At 38.8% G+C, this 21239-nt stretch overlaps 1 long non-coding RNA gene and 1 pseudogene across 1 annotated transcript in view; one reads left to right on the top strand and one right to left on the bottom strand.

Annotated features, from left to right (window-relative positions):
• Positions 1-21239, top strand: part of LOC118453673 (uncharacterized) — a 109439-nt gene that overhangs the window by 27404 nt on the left and 60796 nt on the right. The gene's annotated exons all lie outside the window — the stretch shown is intronic.
• Positions 2896-4213, bottom strand: LOC148106387 (uncharacterized; annotated as a pseudogene).

Below are 21239 nucleotides of genomic sequence, written 5' to 3'. Positions count from 1 at the left end.
AACAGGGGGGGATGATGCTAGGCTTGCTCTGACAGTGTGATTTATACTGTATCCAGAAACTGAGCTGAGCAATTCATCCTGTGATTAGTCATTTTTGCAGATATCAGAAAGGCCAAAAATAATATGTGAGATTCATCATGTTAAATCGTAGATGTTGGATATGTGACCATGGTTTATTAATCACTATGGCGACTTTCAAAATCCATTGAGGCATTCCATCAAAGTCACAGTAACAATATTTAAAGTATAAAGGTGTATTTATGTATTTTTTTCAGGTTGTTTATTAATTTATTATGCTGACTCCTGTCAATGTGAAGCATCGTCATATACATAGTATACTGGATTTTATAGTAAATAGAAACTGACCCTCAAACCAAAGTAAACCTCTCTTAAATGTATTGAATGGGGATTGGACATGTCATATATCTATGGCACTGGCCAAAAATTAGGAATAAATTCAAACACATGCCGTTGTGGGTCAGAAGGTATATGTGACTGACTGAGGTTGCATTAACCGTCTTATCAATGTATCCTTAGGAATGATGTCAAGTATTTGTATGGTTACAGTTTTGTTTTTTTTTGTGCTTACAAAGCAACAATATGAAAGCAACAATATAAAATCCCATTTTTGATTTCAGATGAAACTGCTGCCATCTGTCATGAATTAAAGAGGAGACACCACATTAATAAATGTGGTGTCTCCTCTTTAATTCATGGGGCTGATTGGCTGCAGAAGACTCACCTGCATGCACATAAATCCCAAAAATGCAGGCAGGTCCGCTCTGTCTCTTTCACTTTCCCTTACCCTCTTCACTTTTGACATTACTCTTTAGTTATGCTTTGCAGTTTAGTTTTGTTTAGTAATTATTAACTGAGACAGATTTCGTGGCAATTCTGTTTTTAGTTTTTTGTATTAACTTAGATTACCAATAGCAGTTTAAGAGATAAGCTTGACATTTTTCCACTGTCTGTATTCAGACATATGTCATTAAACACTTTGGTCAGAGCGGTTTCAGTGCTGTGGTTCTGTCTAAAACCTGACTGGAAGGCATCATAGCAGTTATTCTTTTTTAAGAAGTAATTGAGCAGTTGAGAAACTGCTTTTTCAATTATCTTACTTAAAAATGGGAGAATGAGATCGGCCTGTAGTTGTTTATTTGTGTCTTGTCAAGATTGTTCTTTTTCAGTATAGGTTTAATTACAGCAGTTTTTAGTGGTTCTGGAAACACACCTGACATATGAGAAAAGTTGACGATCTGTAACAGGTCTGACTCCAAAGTCTTTGAGACCTTTTTGAAAAAACTTGTTGGCAGGACATCTAAACAGCAGGAGGAGGAGTTCAGTTGACCTAAGATGTCCTCCAGGTCTTTGCTGTTAATAGGGTGAAACTGTTTGATGGTGTTTAAACAGGTTTTCGGTGGACACAGTACATATCCTGAATCTGCTGTTGATGTACCAATTGCTTGTCTAATCTTTTGGATTTTTTCCGTGAAGAATTTGGCAAAGTCATTGCCGGCCATGGTTGAATGACGTTCAGCTGCCACTGACACAGGAGGGTTTGTTAGCCTGTCAACTGTAGAAAATAAGACCTGAGCATTATGACTGTTTTTGGTGATGATGTCAGAGAAGTAGGACCTCCTTGCACTCCTCAGTTGTAAATTATAATTGTGAAGTTTCTCTTTATAGATGTCATAATGAACCTGGAGGTTTGTTTTTCTCCATCTGCGCTCAGCTTTCCTACACTCTCTTTTTTCATTTTTCACCAGTGTGGAGTTTCTCCATGGAGACTTTTTCCTTCCAGAGATAACCTTCGAGCAGTAGTGGGAGCAATAGTGTCCATTACATTTAACATTTTAGCATTGAAGCTATTGACGAGCTCATTGACTGAACCTCTGGACAGGTCAGGTGTTAATGGGAAGACATGGTTAAAGGTCTCACTACTGTATTCAGTTATACACCGTTTTGTGATCACTGCTGTTGATATATTTGTGTGGGCTGAAATTTTACTTTTAAAGAAAACACAGTAATGATCAGACAGGCCCACATCAGACACAGTAACCTTTGAAATGCTCAGGCCCTTGGAGATCAGTAGGTCAAGCGTGTGTCCTCTATTATGTGTGTCCTCTATTATGTGTGGCCTCTGTTACATGCTGAGTCAGCCCAAAGTTGCCCAGAGTGTTACTCAGGTCTTTAGTCCCGTTGTCCTGAGGGTTGACCACATGGATGTTAAAATCCCCAACAATAATCACACAGTCGAAATCAGCACAGATCACAGACAGCAGTTCACGGAGATCATCAAAAAAGTCTGTGCAGTATTTGGGAGGCCTGCAAACATTAAGAAACACAACTTTGGATGGGGCCTTCAGCTGTAAAGCCACATATTCAAAAGACTGAAAACTTCCAGGAGATAGCTGCTTACATTGAAATGATTCGTTAAATAAGACAGCAACCCCTCCTCCTCTCCTACTCACCCTGGCCTCACTGATAAAACTGTAGTTAGGAGGGGTCGTCTCGATGAGAACAGCTCCACTGTTACTTTGGTCCAACCAAGTTTCAGTTAAAAAAAAACATAAAATCAAGGCTGTGCTCAGTGATTAAATCATTAATTAAAAATGTTTTCCCAGCTAAAGATGTAACGTTTAATAAAGCCAACTTAAGTGTTTTAGAGGTATTATTTGCCCCCTTGTGTTTGGGAGCAGTCTATGGCACACAAGGTATGTTTACTATATTTAAAGATCTTTTAGGGTGCAGCTCTTTGTGTTTTGACCAGGCCACATGTCTCCTTCTATCACCTAAAAGTACAGAAATTTTAAAACCTTCTAGTAAACAGGGTCCCAGCTTCTCCTGGGAAAAGTCACCACTGCCATAATCCTCGCAGCCCGGACCCTCCACACATCACACATCAGACTGCGGAGACAGAGCATGAAGGTGGTAAGGAGGAACTAAGGGGGCGAGGCTGGGCAATGTAACTTTGATTGCTCTGTTGAGGGCGGGGCTCGATGGCGAACCTTTGGCTGCTCTGGTGGGGGGTTTATGGGGGACAAAAAGGGATTGGGCCGGGGGGTAGATCTGAGCCCAGCATTGACCCGCTCCATCATCTCCACAGTGAATTTCAGGTGTGGGGAGGAGGGAGAAAGGGAGGGGGAGGAGGGTGATGGCCTGTCAGGGGTTTGGGGGACTAGGAAAGGTCGTGGTCCCTGGTCCTGGTTGTTGGTGTTGTTGAGAGAGTTGGAGGCAAATAGGGACCCCTCTTCTTGCCTCAGATGTCTCTCCTTTCTGAAGCTTTTCCGGGGTGGGGGCAGATGAGGCTCCTCTTCAAGGTTTCTGCTGGGCTTTGTCTGTTCTTGGAGTACTGTTTGTTCCTCTATATGAGATAACTCCTCGTTTATCTCAGCCTTGGCACCAAGCACAGATGGATGACGTATGGAATAAAACAAGTTGGAGGTGAACAGTTTCACCCCAGACTTGTTAAAATTAAATCCATTTGCTTTAAACAGATGCCTGCGTTCCCAAAAAATATTAAAATTGTTGATAAAATGCACTGAGTGGTCAGTACATACTGATATAAGCCATTTATTCAGTGCAAACAACCTGTTGAATCTCTCGTCTCCTCCTCTGACGGGCGGTACAGGTCCACTGTTGAATACAGCTGCATTCAGAGAGTTTACAGTATTTAATAATCCAGTAAAGTCCCGTTTCAGAACCTCCGACTGTTGTTGGGAAACATCGTTTGACCCTGTATGCAGAACAATGTTTGTCACAGTTGGATATTCATCTGCAATTTGAAGAATTCTCTCCTTCAGGTTGTTGACCATATCCTTAGGAAAGCAGAGAACTTTAGTGTTCTTACCATACATCCTTTACGGCAGAGTCACTCACAATCAGAGTTTCAGGCCTAGCCTTTAGCTTTCCCTGTGGCCTTTTACTTTTCAACAGATTTTCAGACCTTACTTTGCTACTTTTAGATGGATGGTTGTCCGATATAGATGCAGGGTCCTTTGATAGTGGAGCAAATCTGTTCTGCAGTTTCACATTCAGTTGTTTTGGAGGTTTGTTGTTAACCTTCCTATTCACGGTTGTCCAGTCCTGTGTCCTCCCGTATACAGGGGTAGAATAGCTTCTCTGTCTTGTAGGAAGTGAAGGCCAGTCGGTTTCAGAGATTTCAGCTCGCTGTGCTCTGCCTGTGATATGTCCTCCCCCTTCCAGGAGACATGATTTATGTCTTGGTTTTGCACCAAGACAGTCCAAGGGGGGATTATCGCTTGAGGATTTATTATAATGCATAGAGTCTACTTTCTTGGTCATGTTATCTGTGCTCCTTAGCTGTGTACTAGCTTGGTTAGTACACAGTTAGTTAGTACAAGGTTAGTTATTAGAGTTGCCAACCGTCCCGTAAAGAACTGAATCGTCTCGTATTCAGAGAAAATATTACGCGTTTCATATTGAGCTGAAAAGGAACACAGTTTGTCCCGTACTTCAGCTAAAATGAAAAAAGACACAAAGCTGGAGTTATTCTGTGTCTTCACGCTGTCAGCTGCCTCTTCTTCTCTCATTCTCTCCCCCTCCCTCTCCTGTTGCTACTTCAGTCATGAAACTGATCGATGATCTGCTGATCTGCTTTTCTCTCTTGTTAGTTTATCTCCCACTTTGCGCCTCAGAAAGAGGAAACCAGCGGATGTCGCACTAAACAACAGCAGCACGTTTAAGATTGATCAGCTGTTGTTAGAATTTATTTAATATTAATTTCTAGTATCAGCTGATGTTTGCTGGAGCCACAGCTGTAAAAGCTGCTGGTCATGATATCGGTTTGGATATGTGGTGAGAGGGAAACATGAAGATGAAACCAGGAGATGTCCTCACTGAATCATCAGAGCTGAAGAGGTGATGGAGAAACAGGTTTACCTTTTAGGTCACATGAATGAGTTGAAGGGAAGTGATGAACTTTTTCTGAGAGACAAATAACACCAGGATCCTTTTCTACACAGCTGACAGCTGGTAACTGTGCAGGGGCGGATCTATCAAAGTTTTGCCAGGGTCCATGTAGGACATTAACAGGGAAAGAAAGAAATACTTTTCTTTCTCATTCTCATTTAAAATGTCTAGCTTGTAATAAATAATTATCTGAAGCTCACAACCAAAGTTTTTATCTGATGTAAAATGTATAGAAGTCATACATATACCAACAAGACAGTGTACATCACTGTCACAACAGCGTTCGTTTTCATTCAAAGGCTTTAACCTGGTCGGCCGGTCTCTAGTCAAAATGCCCGGGCTGGTTTTTTTCCCCCAGTCCAGCCCTGGGCACGACATGCAGTGAATTAATCTGAGAAGGTGCATTAAATAATAAATGGCTGGGCCAGCGGTGCACATCGCAAATTAGCTCGGATAGACAGATTAGTTGTGCCGATGGTATCTTAGCTAACAACCCCAACTACCAGATTCATAATAATGAATCTGGTAATTGGCTAAAAATAGCTTAGCCTACTGGTGAGAGTGACGTTGCTAGCTGGCAGTTTTTTCAAGCGATGTTGAAATTTCCATATTCCGACACTTCAAATGCTTCAGGAGCTGTCTGCTCAGCGCAGCATCAGCACCACGGAAATACACGGATACATCCGTAGACTCAAGACAGAATTCACAATGCGTTTTCAGGACTTTCAGGTGTATGGACCAATGTTTTCTTTTCTGATGAAACCAGAAAGGTTTAATGAGCAGCTGAATTTGTCTCGCATTAAGTGGCTGGACACAGAGGACATTGAAATGCAGCTGATTGAACTGAAGAGCTCGACTCTGTGGGGGTCAAAGTTTGCAGAACTACGAACGCAGCTGGAATCCATAGCTGTGCGTGTTCATGGAGCTTGCATTTTCACCTGCTGGACATCACTACCTGACAAGTTTAACTGTCTTCAGAACATTGCAGAGGCCTTATTGACAGTATTTGGCTCTACATATATGTGTGAGCAGATTTTCTCTCACACGAAGAGTGTCCTCAGGTAGCCTCTGAATGCTGGACACTCGGAGATCTGTGTGCCTGAGTGGGAGACCAGAGATCACATTAACATGTGTGTCTCTGTATTAACAAACAGCCATATTGACCCAGTTTATTTTTCTTATCATTGTTGTGAGCAGACCATAAATAGCATTTGCATTTTCTGTTGTTCATTTGCTGTTATGGATAAAAACTGTCTTTTTTTGTTTCAAAATAGCTGATAACTATTCGCTGATAGTTGCCAACATCTGCGAACAAATATAATTCTATAAAGTTTTATATATAGTGTGTAACTGTTAATATAGCGTATTATTACATTTATTGCTAATGCAATCATATGACACATTGACTTCTGAGGAAATTTTAGATGCCACTTATCATCAGAAAGGTTGCCAACCCCTGCTCTAGTCCAATCACCTTTCTGCCTGCCTTCTTTCAGCCTCCACTCTGTATACTTGAAATCTCACTGCTCTTCTGTCTCCCTTTCAGATTCAATAGTGCAACCCACCTCCTCTCCATCTCTGTCACCCAAGTTGCTCACAGTTCCACCCAAGCTTCCGTCTTTATCTCTATCACTACCAGCATCTAGACTCTGGGGGGGATCCTGCCCTATTTTCTATCACTGCTGCTAGTCCTTGCTTTATTTTCAGATAATCTAACAACTTAAAACTTTTAGACCAAGAACAAATACAAAATGTAGTTCTTGAATAATGATTTCATATATTAAGGAGAAAAACTATCCAAACCTGCCTGGCCCTGTGTGAAAAAATAAGCCCCACCCCACCATTAGTCACACCAGACTTGATTCATGCTAGACTTGAATCAAGAAATCACTTAAATAGAACCTGTCTTGACAATGTGACATAATTTAAAAGATTTCAAAAATACATACCATCACATCACATCATACCACAATCTAAAGAAACAGGTGAGAAACAAAGTCTCTCTATCAGTCTGAAAAGGGTCACAAAACCATTTCTAAGGCTTTGGGACTACGATGGAAGCCACCATCCACTAATGCAGCGGCCCCCAACCCCCGGGCCTCGGACCAGTACCGGGCCGCGAGAGATTGAGGCTCAGGTGTGAAATGTATGGTTTTCAGGGTTTTTATCGGTTTTCAGCATTATTTTGTTATCGTTTGTATTGTTAACTCGGTTTTTCTGGGTCTTTTCACGTGTGTTATGAATAAATCTTCTTTTTTTCGGAACCGGTACTAGTTTTATTTTGTTGTATTTATCCGCGACACCTTAAATGGCCGGTCCGTGAAAATATTGTCGGGCACAAACCGGTCCGTGGCGCAAAAAAGGTTGGAGACCGCTGCACTAATGGACAAAATTTGGAACAGTGTTAAACCTTCCCAGTCGTGGTACGTCTACCACAATAAATAAGCACATAAATGACTCATCACACAAGAACCCAGAATAACATCGGGAGAACTGCAAGTCTCACTTGCCTCAGCTAAGGTCGGTATCCATGATTCAACAAGAAGAAAGAGTCTGGACAAAAAATGGGAGATAGGAGTTCCAGGGCAAAAACATCTTGATGATCTCTAAGATTTTTGAAAAAGGGACTGCTTTGCTTCTTTAGGACTGGAACAACTTGTTGTAATTGATGGAACCATGAATTCCGCTCTCTACGTGACAAAACTGATGGAAAATATCCGATCAGCAGTTCTTGCCCATAAAGCGTACTTGGGCCATGCAGCAGGACAATGATTCGAAACACAACAGCAAATCCACCTCTGAATGGTTAGAAAAACAAACAAAAAAAATAAGAAATGAAGGTTTCAGATTGGCCTAGTCAAAGTAATGGTGATGGACACAAAAATAAGATTGTCTTTTATGAATTATTCCGGCTATTTAGGTTCAAATCAGTTTTATGTCGAAAAGGCACTAAGTGAACCAGAAATAATAACTCTTCTCAAAAATAAATACTAATATAATAGTACTATAATAATAAATACTCAGCCGAATATCAGAAAAGTACTGTAATAAATTATTTGTTCTTTGTTACTTCTGATCTTGTCAAAAACACTCAGGATAAAACTAAGGACATGATGCATGATGAATGGAATTTGTGTATTTGTAGAGGCAGCTTCTTGTCCTTGATGGTCTTGAACTCAAATTTGTGCCAGCAGCTTTGTTGGTCTGCATTATGCATGAGGAGAAGGGGAAGTGGCCTTCTTAATAACAAAAACACAGGATCAAATAGGATTCGTTCCTTGGAAGGGTTGGCTTAAATTTGGTGATTAAAATAAAAGACAAGCACGCTAGCCACTTTTAAAAATATTTTATATGCTAGAAAATCCTGACAAGCCCAACTAGACCTTTCTCTTGAGCTGAAAGATTGAAGTTGTGCTGTTTAACGTCTGTGAATTCAGCGAACACTTTCATAATCCATCCATGTAAAATATAAAAAAATGATATTGTGTGTGATGGGACACTATGGGAGACGGGTGGAAAGATAACAAACTGTCCAAGTGTCAGGGATTTGTCAACATTCAAACAGACACCCGCTGCTTTTCTTACTGTCTCTTAACCAGTCTGTCGAGCCACACGCAGTAAATCACCAGCAAACAATTTTCCAATTGACTGCACTTGTGCATGTACTTATGTACACAAACATATTTATGCATGGTATTACTGTATTAATAAGATTGTGTGTGTGTGTTTGCGTGTGTGCTATAAAGATGAGCTTTTTCAAGTTCTTCATTCCCGGTTCGATAAAGATTAGCATGACTTATTTGGACTGTTATACTTTAAATACTTACTGTTCCATTAGCATTCTAGTTTGCCAGCCTGGCCTTCCAAACCTGCAGTGTGCAACAAATGTGTCCATGTGTGAGTATGCTATATCACAGACATAGGATATTTAAATCATTTGCTTCAGTGTAAGTTTACCTCTTATTCTGATTGAAATTCTGGCTGAACATTTGACAAAACCAGACTGAGCTAAGAATGAAAGGGAAAAACAAACAGCATGCATTCAGAGGATGTGATGTGGAAGAGAAACGACTGTTGGCTTAGCAAACTACCAAGCCAATTCTCTGGAAATGAGTGTAGGTTAAATACACTCTAGCAAATGTTTCAGCAGCACAACAATGTTATGAAAGCCTGAGGATGAATAACACAGAAAGTAGATTAGAGTGGCGTGTACTATATATTCAATAATTATTTGCTGCAAAGTATGATTTTCTCATTACCAGGATCCCCTTTTTATCACAACAGTTCAACAGTTATATTATGGTAATGGATATAAAGAAAGAAGGAAGAATAATGTGCTCCATTATGTTGTCACCATTGTATATTTATTAAGCCACTGACAAGAAAGCAATATGCTTATGGAGGGTATGGTATTCAAATGAAAAGGAAATGAACACTTAAATGTTTTACAATATTTTGTTATACTAACAAAACTGAGATGATTATTAACATTAATAATAATTTATTAAATACTGAAAAATGTCTTTATCGTAAATAGTGAGTTGAAACGAGAGACCATATTTAATCAGACTCACGTTTCAGCTCATGTCACACCTGGGAATTGCTAATTAAAAATCAATGCTTTAATGCAGCTTCATCAGCACACTCCATTTCACAGGCCACGTGCAGGTAGTTTTCTTCAATTTTTAATTACACTTTGCATGCTAATATGGAAAACAAACCAAACATTTACCAGTAGGGACACCTTTTCATTTCACGGTGGGATGCTCTCTTATGTTTATGAAACAAGTAAGAGTGTCTGCCAGTGCATTACACAAGGATGATGTGTGTCTTCTTACCATCTGAGCTTAATTAGCTAGTTTGAAAATCAGCAAAGTACTTGGAACTGATGATGCCTTCCCCAAGATGTGAAGGCCCACTATTTCTAATTCTGACAAGGGTGGTATTATATAACAATGTTATAACAGTAAACTTGGTTATTTCAGTCCCTTTTGGGGGGATCTTTCCAGTCATATTGTCTAATTTGCATGTTTTGGAAGGTATGCTGAGCTCTACGATGACACTTGAACTGAAGAGGACAGCTCACAATTATTCAACCCATACATGCATTTGACAAATGTGCAGCTCAATTTACATATAGTGTCAGTGTAAAATATGATGTGCCCCAGAGACCGCAGTTCATGTTGCATCACTTCAACAAGTGTTTTTGCCAAAATTCTTCAATTAACCTTTAACATATTGTAAACATGGACTGATGTGGTGGAAATAAATATGGAATATATACCCCTTAATTTTGAAAATGCTTGACATAAAATTTTGTCATAACGACACAAATATTTGTGGCAAGAGGTTGTATGAATATGTGATTTTTCTTTAAGCTATGCCACATAGTATTTAATTGCCTGCTCCAGAAACTGCACAAAATCAGACAACATGCAGTCTGCACCCAGACACAGGCGCAGTGAGACAGCACAACTGTGACTGCAAAGTTCAGGTACATATTATGATTAGAGATAATACATTTAATTGTCCCTGTGGGGAAAGTTGGATTCACAGCTGAGCTGATCCACCATAATTACAAATCATGAAACAAAACGGAGCTTCCTGCCATCAGGTAGACGACATGTCCCACACATTTACAATAAAAAACATATTTACCAAAGAAGAAAATTAATTTCTATTTCATCATTAAATGTATTTTAGCCTCAAACAATATGCTGCACTGAAGCCCCCCAGGACATAATAGCTTATTGTGCCGAGTTTGAATATAAACCATGCTTTTTTGCTATCCCACATCTTGCACAAGCTTGTGTTTGACACCAAAAACCCAAAGTCAGTATGAAAATATATTTGTTGAAAGGATAAAAATCATAGACACTTCAAATTCATTAAAAGTGACGCAAGAGATTAAATAGCTGCATATTTGAACAGTCTCAACATTAAAATCACACACATCTTCCTATGTTGTTCTGGAAAACCTTAGGTCTCAACATTTAAGTCAATGTTACTTTGAGTTTTCCAACCCACCTAAACATTGAGGCAGACCGATAGCCCTACATATAAACAAACCCTATAAGAGTGTCCAGGAACAGTGACAAAAAAACGTGACTGAGTTTCCAACATTGCAGATCCCAGTCTGATGGTGATGAGCTGGCATTTATCCATAGAAATCCTGCAGTATGCTCACAGGTCCAGTGTCCATCACTCAAGAGATCAGTGTTTTTTAGGTTGAAGCAAGGTGACCTACACAATATTAGGCAGTTTTAATGTTTTAAACCTGGAATGGATTCACTCACAAAGCAGCGCATGCTTATCACGGCAATTTGCAAATGCATACTTAAAAGAGGCAATATGACAAACCACTGTTATTGTGCTTCAAGCCAAGAACAAGTGTCATAAGAGAACGTGACACGTTTGACAGCTTAAGCAGAAACAACCCTGGAGAGCGCTGATGCTGACTGATCTTGGTTCTGACAGTTATTAGCCATACTCCAAACTAAGAAAAATAATTAAACACTTCTTTCATAGTGTGGCAAGAAGAACAAAGCATCCACTGCATTAAGATATGCAGCTGTGCAGTGTTAAAAGCTGAGCTAAAATCAACAAACACATGAATTACCACAGGAGTCTCTGTGATGCTTTGAACCAAGTGTGTAATCATCATCTGTGCTTCTCACTTGATCATGAGCAAAATAATGGCACTAAAATATCATTTAACCCTTGCTTTGCTGGAGTTATTTTGATTCTGATGGAAAGAAAATCTCAATATTTTACCTATACTTGGGAATTGCTTTTTGACTGTACATTTCTGAGACACTTAGCATGTTCAGAAGTATAGAAAATATAGGGAAAGCTTCTTTGTCTTCTGAACTTTAATCTATAAGAGATATTATATATGATTGAGCACTATCGCAAATGACAAAACAAGAACAGAAAAAAGAACATACTGATTGTTTTCCAATAAACCAAATATAGTAATGGTTTTTGTTTAAATAAAGCATCTACAGCTGTGAGGATAATTGAAGCTGTTAAATTAATTTGGACTGATAAATGAATCATTCAACACAAAGTACTCTGTGAAGTTCTGTAACCGCTACTAATAATAAATAAGGGAACTGCCCTAGCTTTCCCCAAAGATTGCTTCTTTTTTTATATAAATATTGAAGTCCTTATGGGCAACTATGTATCTGACACACTGTTCAAATCTAGATCCTGATAGATTAATATATGATTTTTTTTTAGTTACTATTTAAACTATGGACAAGCAATGTATTTGTTTGCATAATATCCACTGAAATATTTTACCCTTTAAAAACTACATTTTTAATTGCGTATCATCTGATTAGGGAATAAAAAGAGAACGAGTACGTCTCACTTACACCCACAAAAGTTACTTAGACCTCTAAAAAGAATGAGGTTGCCCAATCAATAAACTCCTGGCGAAGAGTAAGGCCACATTTCTTAAGGTCTTTATAAAACACATATTTCTTCATGAGATTCTTAAAGGTCCTCCATTAAGCTTGATTAATTAATTAACCTTGTGCTAGTTTTAAATGACCTGCCTGAGATGAACATACCGATAATGATAACCCATTTACTTAAAGGAAAGAAACAAACGTTGCCTTAAGCGGGCTGTTGGCAGCACCTGAAAAAACTGTTTAGTTTGAGCTGGAGGCGGAGGTGAGAAAAACACTTGCATGTTAACCACGCAAGCCTTATACAAATGTCTAAGATATGTCTTTGCATTTATTTAGCAACAGCAACAAGTCTTAATCATGTTTTAGATTGGCTGCAAATACCAAACAAATCAGTTTTCAAGTACAAAATAAAAACATTCTATGAAAACCTGTTATAATTACTTTGTTATCATGTTATCAGCATCCTTCAGAACAGATTACTGATCGAGAGCATGTCTATCTTAGAGTTATAATTCTTTAACTGCTATGATTTAAATGGTTTTTTAAAAATAAAAAGATCAATTTCCACTAGGTTAGTGGTACAAAGAGTAAACCATGAAATTTAAAGATTGTGATAAATCTACAAACTCTACAAGTCTCTAAATGCAATGCTGTTCAATCTTTAAATATTAAAAGTTCATAGTCTGTTAGTGTAAATAGTAGGACTATAGCCTGGTGTACAATTAATATAGATTTGTATATTTCTATCATTTAGCAGGAAGTATGTTTTATTTGTCTAAATCTACTGAATGCAATAATATTCATACACATTTTACTTTTTAATGCCAATGAACATTAATTTCAAAAATTTATATAATCGAAGACTGTCTCTGTGTTCAAGACGATTAATAATCATTTAGAATAATTGTGTCTCCTGTGGATTTTTCAGAAAGTTTGATTAACTGGTTATAAATTCTTAAAATAATATCTACTATTTATCCTTCACTGAAAAATCCTCATTAACAGCTGCATAAATGTAAAGCCAAAATTAATAGCCGGGGGGTCTAAAGATGAGAGATACTTTGGAAATTCTTTGAAATATAATACATTTTCTTCTCACCTAATGTTTTAAAATGAAGGTTGGCTGATCCCAGGCCTTTAATTCTTAGCAGATGTGACACAGTCTGATAGTATTGCCCCATAGTAAAAGTGTGCTTGCAAGTGCCCTCAAAAGCGTATGTAACATGAGTGTTTATGTTCAGAGTTTGAAGTCAAGCAAGAAAGTTACTGTTGGCACCTGTTGCATTTACAAGGCCATGTTTAATTCTGTTTATGTGTAACGGCAATTTTTGATCATATCACATAAAATTCATTTGGTGCCAGAGTCTAAAATCATGAATTGTTGAATTATAAACCTCTTTGTATGTTAAAATGTAGCTTGGTTAACTGTTAAATTTATATGCACTTTGCGGGTCTGAATTTTAAATAAGTGCACTTCCTCCAGATTTCTATGAACTCTGCCTCAGCATCAGTGTGCGTGACAGATACCTAAATCGAAATAATCCTAGCAACAAGGGAGATGACAACATTTCTCAGCAGAAACAGCTGTGCTTGAACGATAACTGAGTCATACACTGGCAGGAAGCACGGGGCTTAAATTCCCTGACTTCCTGTCCAAGTTTGACACCTAAAGAAGGGAGAGAAGAAGATGGCATACGACCCTGTCACTTAAGCTTGTGAAACTGCGAAAACGAAGCAAATATCCACTGACAAGCTCATGTGTACACACACAGAGAGTCACTCATTTTCTACATATTTCTGCATGTGATTCACCACCTGCTATTTTAAGACCTTTTTTTGCATGTAAAAAAAAAGCTGTGTACAATATAACTCAGATGAGTGTTATGAAGAAACCAACCTGCTCATAACACACAGCACAACACAGCATTCACCAACAAATACAAATCAAATGTTATTGAATTAATTAGGTTGTTAAGGTAGTATTGTTAGTATCCTAACATTTGGTAAATGGCACAAAAACACAAATCTAAGAAAGCTACAGCTGGTTTTATGGTTGAGCAGAAGTAGCATGTTTGTTGTCTGCTCCACCCCACACACTGCCCATCTGTCTGCAGTGAGCTCTGCTGTCAGAGGTAATGTACAAATGGCCCGTGGGCCACTCTTGCTTGTGCTGTTGTTGGTTGCTCAAACGTTTTAACAGACAAAAAGCTCAAGCAAAAACGAGTGTTAAAAACAATGAAAAGTGTCCACTCAAGCCACATTCTGTGCTTTTCATAATGTATTGTTTTTATGTTTGAGGTGTTTTTCGTGGCTCTCCAGTTACCGGTGAGCTCCGCTGTTGCTCCTTCCTCTGTTCTATCCCACACATTAGCCAATCAAGATTTGGAAGTCAGGACTGCACAGGAAAACATGGATAGAGTTGCCACATCAGGAAAATTAAGGTCAAAATAATTCGCACTCTATCTAAAGACCAACAGATGGTGATAGCTGTGGTTGCAAAAAGACATACATTGTATAGTCCAGGCTTGGCCAACTCCAGGCCTTGAGGGCCGGTGTCCTGCAGGTTTTAGATGTCACCCTGGGTCTACACACCTGAATCAGATGATTGGATCATTACCAGGCCTGTGGAGAGCTTTGGCTGTATCCCAATTCAGGGTCTGCAGCCTTAAAGTACGCAGCCTTAACGGTCCACAAGGGCCGCGTACTCAAAGACCGCTAAGGCCAGAAGTGAGAGGCTTGTGAAATGGGACGGTCTAGCCTCCGTCGCGCTGCCCAGGTTGCCTAGCAACCATGATACTAACAGCTGGAAACGTTTCATACAGCATTGTTTGACAGAAATGAAGGAGAAAATCTTTTGTTCATTTGTTTGTTTGTTTCTACATGAGCTTTGATCATTCTCTGTAAGATTAAGCTCAGCTATTGAACAGCGTATATTTTAAAGTAAAGGCTTTAAAACCAAGTTAGTACAAACGTCACTAATGTCACATAACTTTGCCGACATGTGGCCAACAGTAATGTTTTAATGTTCTTCGTTATTAAACATTTTCACATAAATAAGTGACATAATATTCAGTACTTAAAGTTTACTCTTCTCGCGCCCCTCATCCGCCGCTTTGTTTCGGCAAAATTATCCACACCCACCGCCGCGCTATGCATTCTGGGATATGTTGGGCCACGAAGTCTACACTGCCACATCCTTAAAATTCAGGGAAATGAAGGACGCATTTGAGGGCCGCATTTCGAGCAGCCTCCGAATTGGGACAGCCTTCGTCGCGTCGCTGTGACGTAATCGGCCTTAAAATGCGGCCTTTAAGGCTGCAGACCCTGAATTGGGATACAACCTTCAAGACATGTTGAGGAGGTAATTTAGCCATTTAAATCAGCTATGATGGATCAAAGACACGTCTAAAGCCTGCAGGACACCGGCCTTCGAGGCCTGGGTTTGGACACCACTGGTATAGTCCTATAGAAATCCATGGAATATGGCTTTCTGTTAAGTTCCTGCTAGTTCACTTGCTCAGCCACTCAATTAATACTGAATTTGGAAAAAAAAATCTATTTTGTAAATCTTGGTTATACTATGCTTGAAATATGACACATTAACACAGCTAACATAAACCAATGGGTGACGTTTTGAAGCCTCGAGATAAGTGTTTTTCACTGTCATCACCTTGGTGGAAGGTACAAGGATGTGTTGTTAGGCAATGAGTATGCAGTTTAATCTTTTATACTGTCTGTGGCAAAGACCCAAATGTTGTACTACACCCCAAAACTCTTCTGTTTTTATTGTAACCTAGCAACCACTATCAATACAGTACACATAGCGATCAGCACAGAAGAAATAGCCCATTATTGTTCACTACCTAAAGGCAGTGTTAAATTTGAATCTCTCATTGCCATATTTACTCCTTTTTGCATGCAATGTTCTAATACAGGTTATTTTACAAAAAGGAAGGTAGAAAGGATTATCTCTGCGTTCTTTGAATCCTAATTGTTCTGCATGTTAACTTTATGGCTAATAGCTAATAGTAGTGATGAACAAGCAGAGGAATAAAGCCACAGTGATAGATGTATCAATACTAAGCAATAGCAACATCGGGAACAAGGAACTTGAGAAGCTCGTGAAATACCAAGGGATGAGAGAAGAACAAGAGAAGATGTGGAAGATGAAGGTTACAGTGGTCTCCATGTTAATCGAAACACTTAGGGCATTGGACCCCCCCCACCCCAGACTAGGGAGGGGTTCCAGCAGATTCTAGGAACGACATTTGAGAATTTTATCCAGAAGAGCGGAGTCCTAGGGACACCTAAGATACTAAGCAGAACCCTCAAGCTTCAAGGACTCTGGTAGAAGACCTGAGCTTGAATGACAAAACAAAGGCCCCAGCAGGGTGAATGAGGAATTTATGGTTTATAATTAGACCTGCAGTGGACAACGCCAGTGTGCCTCTTATTTTCTCTGCAGACCTAAGAAATTGTTTACTTTTACACTGTAATCACAGACTAAAGCCAAACCAGGCTCTGAAACTACCCTTGCCTATGAACCTGAATATGTCTCTTTTTTTTTCAGGTCACTTTCTTGTGATGTATGGTTACTGCAAGTTTTATCAAGGGAGTAAGAGTCTTTCACAGTATGTTTACTTTTCTGCTCCAAAGCGCAGCCTGTGTAACTGCTACTATGATAGCAGGTAGCGGTGTTTGGGGATTTGGGATAACATACAAAACAGACTTGTATGCATGTGCATGTTAATTTATACACACCTAAAACATCTGCACTGAAGACGGAATGGGGTACACACCCATACAAGATGCAGAGAATTGTGTGGTACATTATGCTCTGTGTCAGTGATAGATAGGGATGGGAAGTGATAAGAATTTAGTGACTGTGATTCCATTGTCAATATCACTTATCGATTCTCTTATTGATTTTCATTGGGTTCTCTTTGGCTTTACTTTGAGAGTGACCACCATTGCTGAGCAGCATATCAAAGACATTACATTTTTGAAAATGCATTGCATGCTCTGCATCAAATGTTTGTGCATGTTGGAGGTATTTGCCATCTTTCTTGTGCTGCAGCATGATGTTCATGAGTTTGTTACCTGTTGAAGTACAGGTTCTGGCTGTCAGGTTGGGGACAGTCTTCACTCAGTTTTAATGTCATTCTGGGTTCTTGGCTAGCTTAGCATTAGAATGCTGTCTATGCAGGTTCTTGCAAAAAGTCAAATATATTTTGGCAGCATAATGCAGCTGTTTCTGTCCGGGATGCAGTTCCCACTTTACAATCGCACTCTCGTGCGTTTGTGTATTATAAAAAAGATTATGTCCATCCATGCTATAGATTGCATTGTTATTTTCCTCCTCCGACACACAAATTAAAATCAGCAGTTTGTTATGCATGTTTAAGTGGAACCAACAAGCAGATTAACAATTCCCATCCCAAGTGATGGATAAAGCAGAGGAGGAAATCATGCAGAAAGGTTATATACAATGGTTGGTTGCCTAAAATGTGTAGGTTAATCAACTTATAGACAGAAGTTGGATTTTTACTCACAACACAATATAATAAAATAAAACCTTCATAAAACCTATGCACTTATGTACGTAAATGTGTACAACTGCAGATGTAACTGAAAACCAAAAGAGTTATTGAATCATTGAAGCTCAAATAAGATTATTTAATTTAATATTTAATCTAAATAATGTTATTTGAGAAGTATATGCATAAGAATTTGTTAAGAATAAGAATTTATTAATTACATTAAATAAAGGTTCAATAAAAAAACCTTTAAAAAAAAAAAGAAAAGTTCTAAATATATTAATATAATTCTTACATCAAGTATAAGTAGCTTCTGTTGATGAAAGGGTAATGTTAATGCTAAAGTACCTCCAATAGCCACTCAAGGCTGGTTGCTAAGTGTCACTTATGCTAATCTCAGTCATGGAACCATGTTTGTGGTGTTGGTGCCTTTGGAACATTTTTACTGAAGTTATCTGACAGAACACATGTTTTACAGAGCCTTCTACTAACAGTACTTATAAATCCCTGGAAGTCTAGTACTTTATTATATTGCTTAGCTCTAATTAGAAGGTGTATGTGCATCCATGTAGTCTGGATTTCAAGCTTGATAAAATTAGCTGCTATCATTGCATTTCACCTTCTCATGCAAAATGGCAATATTTTCTCCTAAACAGAACTGGAATGACAACAGTCAAAATGCTAAACTCAAAATGGGAGTCCACAAAGAAATCGGTGAGATCAAAGATCTCTATATTCTTATATGCATTCTATGGTAAAGAAATAAAGAGGATTAAATTGCTGCCTAATCAAAACTCATACCTAATCAGGGCTTGCAAAATCGCTAGCCCAACGTCCCGGGGCTAGCGATTTTAGACAAACTCTCTCAGAAAGTTGTCTCCCTGGCTAGTTCTACACACAAAGCACGGCTACATTAGAACCACTTTTCTTTGTGCATCTGTGATGTGCGATGGGCATTCATTATATGTTTAGGATTTGTAATCGTAGTACTTTTGGAGACTGCAGGGAGCCAAATTTCAGAGTGCGGTGGGTGCTTAGTAAAAGCTGGGTTTGGCAAAAACTATTGTGTTTTCTATGTGCGCTGTGCCGGCACAGAATAGAACACATTGCTTTGCTTCCCTCTGACATCTTAGAGCATTACAGTATAAATCTGCATTGACAGTCTGACCTTAGGGAACGCGTTCCCAATGCAAACTCTATTAATGCCAAGACACTGAACATGCTCCTGGTTGCACTCCTGAACTCATCTTACCCTTCAGAAGACTTTTTCGGCAATAAAGACTGTTCAGTCTCTGGGTCATGGCTTGAGGCCAACAGTTGTGACAATTTGACACGGAAATTAATCTTTGCTCTTTGACAAGTTTGAAGTCCAGGGTTTTGGATGCGTATATGCAAGTGGACAACTACGAGGAACTATGTAGGTGAGTGCAGTCATATTTAAATCAGGTTTGATTAAAATGTAATTTTAATTGAAAATAAGTAAATTTCATTTATGGTCAAAGTTGCACAATAATAATTTGGATATTTCATGTTTTTTTGTGTGTTTGTTTTTTTTACATTTGAGCATGGCAGATTAGAAGCTTCATAATTACATTAGGTACTATTTGATCAGAATGTAATTATTTTATGTGTGAATAACTTGTGACAAGACAAATTCTGATTTGTGAGTGTCCAAGCATCCCTAATATGTTGTTCTGAAATGCTGTGAAGAGATTGGACGTATGTATAATAACTTTGTGTCTTTGACGGAGGAGAATAAGATGGCCCATGTACGGTAAAGCCCAGAAAATATGCAGCACATTAGTATACATTAATGTAGTGCAGCACATGTGAAGAAGTTAGTAGTTAAAAATAAAGTTGAATTAGAAAGACTTGTCAAAAATGTGTAGGGGTTTAAAAATCTGTGTAAATTTCAAAATATGTACCTTTTCAAAGTCAAATGGCATGACAATGAATATCGCAAATAGATAAAGGGAGGAGAAATATGTTGACTTCTGTCCCAATTTTGGTAGCTAAGCATGAGGTGATGTGTAGTGAAGTGTCATGACTCAAGTCCACAAATTCAGCAAGCCTTGTGATACTTAAGAGTGTGAAAGGGAGCTAGTCAAAAAGTGTTAGAAACTCACACCAACGCACCAAAACACTATCTTCTAAAATATTTCACACCTAGTCATCAAGATAGTGGCATGCCAAAACAACAAGCACCTTGTTAACACTTTATTATCACTCAACATTTTTCGGTGCTGGCCCCCAGCTTCACTGGAACTGGGTATCTTTGTCTACGCACATTTTACAGAAATCTTCACCTTTCTGCATGGACTCGCTGTGCACCTTTGTGGTTTCACATGTGTGGACTCAATTCAACACTTACAACATAGTAACTGTGGATCCACGCCCACAAATGTGACATTTAGTAGTCAGTCTCTATCTTGCAAGCACATGCATACATACAACACTCTCCTACACAGAGAACCATGCTGTGTGTTAAGCGGCGGGACCCAGATGGCAGCCACCTGGTGTGTGCTGATGGGCTCCTGCGATGGCTTCGGACAGGATATGGACACACACACAGATGGTGACCCACTGAGAGTGGACGGGAGATGGACGTGCTGACTATTGATTTGCTCAGATCAATGATTCACAACCTGGTCATCTGACACTGGGGGAGTTGCACCCACAGAGCTGGCACACTGGCTTGGCACATTTGGCACACATCAGTGCATCTATGCAGAGCACAAGTCAATGAAATTCATTTCAGTAATATTCAGTAAATATTTTGCAGCCTTAGGAAATGCTTTAGTGTTGAACACATTTTTTATTGCCCTCATAACAAGTTCTGCCAGTAAGGGCTTTGCCAATATTAATCATGCAAAAATATTTGTTTTAGCAAGTTAAGTAACAATTACTCACAGAAACACATAAAAAGCACAGAAATGTGAAAGTTAATATCTACAATAAGTATAGCAGTAAAAAAGAAAAAAAAAGTTATCAGTGTTTAATGGTTAAATGTCCTTTGCATGATCTCAGATATGTAGTGAGCAATTACAGGCATTAGTACCAATAATTTCCATTCATTTTTTCCCTTATCACTATTTATGTGTTAAATGAACAGAAGTTAATGTTACAATAGATTTTATTTGTTCTTTTGGTTATCCATTCTTCATATAGACAAACAGATCAATATACTTAGAGAACTCAAACCATCCCCAGGGAATTCAGAACAGGGGATGGGACAGAAACCTGACCCTACACAATACTGTCATAACCATAAAGTTATCCTTTATATACCACAGAGACATACCATGTATGTTCTAGGTTCATGACCTTTTCAGTGTCCCTGTGAGAAAGTGCC

This window comes from Neolamprologus brichardi, chromosome 1, assembly GCF_056152115.1.
Source record: "Neolamprologus brichardi isolate AB-2024 chromosome 1, ASM5615211v1, whole genome shotgun sequence".
NCBI classification, from domain to species: domain Eukaryota; kingdom Metazoa; phylum Chordata; class Actinopteri; order Cichliformes; family Cichlidae; genus Neolamprologus; species Neolamprologus brichardi.
This window is presented reverse-complemented; position numbering and strand designations above follow the sequence as displayed.